Source organism: Triticum aestivum, chromosome 3B (assembly GCF_018294505.1).
Source record: "Triticum aestivum cultivar Chinese Spring chromosome 3B, IWGSC CS RefSeq v2.1, whole genome shotgun sequence".
Lineage (NCBI taxonomy): Eukaryota > Viridiplantae > Streptophyta > Magnoliopsida > Poales > Poaceae > Triticum > Triticum aestivum.
The window spans coordinates 511,010,076-511,013,830 of record NC_057801.1 but is presented as its reverse complement, the minus strand read 5'-3'; positions in this window follow the sequence as shown (position 1 = coordinate 511,013,830).

Sequence of the window (3,755 nt, the reverse complement as noted above, 5' to 3'; positions counted from 1 at the left end):
AACAGCTGTCGACGGGCACCGGCGGCGGAGCATGTGGTGGGTGTTCCGCGCAAACCCAACAGGGATGCCACACACACTACACTACGCCGGGGACTGCGCCGCCGCGACAGTGTAGCCTCCCAGCTGGAGTTGTCGTCTGATGATGGTGGAGTGGCTGATCAACCACAACGGGCAGGTGCCATTGGCGATTGTGGGAGAAGCATACGAGATAAGCTACAGGGAGGGAGGGGAAAATGCGATGCAGGACTCGCCAGCCGTGAGGGTTTTTATAGCATGCTGGTAAGCATTGGGATTTTGGGGGATTACACCCAGTTCGGCGGGAAGCTTGCGCGGGAACCTGCAAGGTTGCGTGAGAACGGGCTCACTGACGATTAATTGGCACCACCATTTGGCCAAAAGAACGCTCCCGCGCGCTGCGCAAGCTTGCGCTGTAAGCCGTCTACGACAGCGGGGTGAGAAGACGTGCGAGATGAGGACGAAAGGCCACATACACATATGGTTAGTAAAAAAACGTTTGCGATTGAATTACCTACTATACACCCGTCCTAGTTTATAAGTAGAATTTAACTAATAAAATACAAATGCATGTCGCCAAAGATTGTATAGTTGGATTCGTATTTGAACATAGTTTCCAATTATATAATTTTTATAACATGCATTAACATTTTGTTGGTTAAATTTGAGGGAAAAGTATGGCACATAATATAAAGGGGACTATAGACCAAGACAGAGGTAGTAGCACACGGCCGCTCTCTACGCAGTGATGCAAGTGTCGGTCGGCTTCTAGGCGACCATTTCCTGCGTGTTCAACTGCTCTATGTGTGTGGTTGCTTGCGGTTGAGGCGGCCGCTGTGCGCTCTGCTCGTGTCCCGCCGCACGTGCTCTGCCCTCTCGCGTCCCTCTGGGTGCTCTGCCCTCGTCCCTCCACGCGCCAGTGTTTGGGGCCGGCGCACGATCACGCACGTTCGTGTGCATGCGGTTGCGCCGGGCGCGGCTCCATGATGCAGTTACCCGATGCAAAAACTGCCATGCGGACGCGCCGAGAATCCAGGCCGCCTGGCCCCCATTTATTCCTGTGGCCATTTACCTTCATCTCTCGTGTCACACAACACAATAAGCACCTCCACAACGACACATACAAAGAGGACATACAGCGGTTCCAATGGTGCTCCCAGCGGCCGACGACGATAACGGCGGGCAGTTCACCACGCATCACATAGTGGACACCCACGTGAGGGGGAAGGCCCTCTCGGTGGTGTACACGAATGATCTGATGTCGGTGGAGAGCTCCATCCAAACTATGGAGTAGTTCCTTACCAAGGACAAGTACCAAGTGGTCGGCTTCGACCTTGAGTACACCATTGGTCGTGCCGAGCACGATCAGAAGGTTGCCGTTGCCTAGTTGTGCGTGCGACATGACGTCCTCGTCTACCACTACCACATGGCCACAAGGCCTTGCGGGCGTTTCTCCAATTTTATCAATAGATCCGACTACAAGTTCGCTGAGGTGGATACTATCGGTGTCAAAACCGGCGGCTCTTGGGTAGGGGGTCCTGAACTATGCGTCTAAGGTCGATGGTAACAGGAGACGAGGGACACGTTGTTTACCTAGGTTCGGGCCCTCTTTATGGAGGTAATACCCCACTTCCTGCTTGATTGATCTTGACGAATATGAGTATTACAAGAGTTGATCTACCGCGAGATCGTAATGGCTAAAACCCTAAAAGTCTATAATGTATGATTGTGATTGCCTCTACGGACTAACCCCTCTGGTTTATATAGACACTGGAGGGGACTAGGGTTGTACAAAGTCGGTTACAGAGGAAGGAATCTTCATATCAGAATGCCAAGCTTGCCTTCCATGCCAAGGAGAGTCCCATCCGGACACGGGAAGAGGTCTTCTGTCTTGTATCTTCATAGCCCATCAGTTCGGCCCACGTCACATAGTCCGGATGGCCGAGGACCCCCTAATCCAGGACTCCCTCAGTAGCCCCTGAACCAGGCTTCAATGACGAGGTGTCCGGCATGCAATTTGTCTTCGGCATTGCAAGACGGGTTCCACCTTCGATTTCTTCAAAGTACCTGACTCAAAAAGGAGTATTCGGCTTTCCATTTAATGCCGCGCCCATTGGCTTCCACACCTTCATGATTTCATCTTCCACGTGTCGAGCGAATACGAGATGTCGTGGTATTTTTGCACATACCACCCCGGCCATGTAAGAAAGTCGTCTATTTAAAGAGATTTGGATTTTCAGATCCATTCCACACCAAGCGAGGAATCCTTAGAGCCTGCTAGGAGAAACCACTCCAACATGGCTAGCGCTCCCAACTCTTCCTCCCATTCCCACGGCTCCGGAAAAGGCGATTGGGAGCAATGTTCCGTATCCCATAGTCAGCTAGTGAAGCTACAAACATAGGGATTTCTCCCCCCCCCCCCGCGGATTTAGTCCCCGTTCAAGCCGGATTGGCCAGGGCTCAGGCGGAGAATTTCCCCAATCCATCTAGGGGGGAACGAGTGTGCTTTGTTCCCTACTTGTTGAGAGGCGTAAGATTTCCAATCCATCCATTCCTCTAAGGGCTTCTGGAGTATTATGGCCTCCAACTGCACAACTTCACTCCTGCCTCCATCCCGCACATCGCGGGTTACATTGCTCTTTGTGATCTATTCTTGGGTTGCGAGGCCCATTTTGAATTATGGAGGAAACAATCTGGCCTCGTCCCTCGTAGCCAGGGGGATCAATATTTGAAGTGGGCGGAGCCGAGGTATGGCGCATCGCCGGGACCAGATACCTATCTGGCACACCGAAGAAGGCATCCGAAGAGTGGCCTTCTGAATGGTTTTATATCGAGGACATCACCCTTCCAGACCTAGTCCGAATGGGTCTTCCCAAATTTTCAAGCATTCCATTGAAGAAGCGCCACAGCTGGCGCCCTCAAAGCCTCAAGGAGGAAGATAGTGCGGAAGTACGTCAATTGATGAGCAAGATAAATACGCTTGCCCAGTCCGAATTATCAATACACTACAAAAAAATATACTTCCGTGATGATACGTGTGTCACAGTAGGTCGCGTTTTCTGTCATGCATGTACATCCATGACAAATTTATGACATAATCAAGATAGTCATACCTGTGTTGTCGTAGAAGTGTTCCATGACATTACCAAAATTATCATCACGGAAGTGTCCATTTCCATGACGATAAATCGCGCGTCACAGAAGTGCTTTCATCAAGGGTGACCGACACGTGGCATCCACCGTAACGGAACACCGTTAAGCTATAGGATCGACTTTTGGATCTGATAACCCGTTAACAGCCCCGACCAATGGGGATTTTCCACGTGTAAAATCATCATTGGCTGGAGGAAACACGTGTTGGCTCATCGCTAGGACAGATGCCATCCACTCATTGGACAGAAGGCGCCTATGATATGTCGACACGTGGCATGACCCAACAGAGGCCCATTCCTGTGAAAAGGCCGCCCCGTTTGACTTGGTAAAAAGGTGGTGGGCCGGCCCATGGAAAGCCTGTTAATAGCTTGTTCGCATATAGCCCATTTATAGCCCGCTAACCCAAGGCCCATTACGCCCTATTTGAATTAGGCCCAGTAGCGCCATCTGGGCCATCCCATATGATTCCAGACCATTTTCACTTCTGGCCCATGTATGTCCCATGACGTCTTTCGGCCCATATGAGGCCCTACGTAACTCTTGGCCTATTAACGACCCGTGGTGAAACTGGCCCGTAATGAACAGTG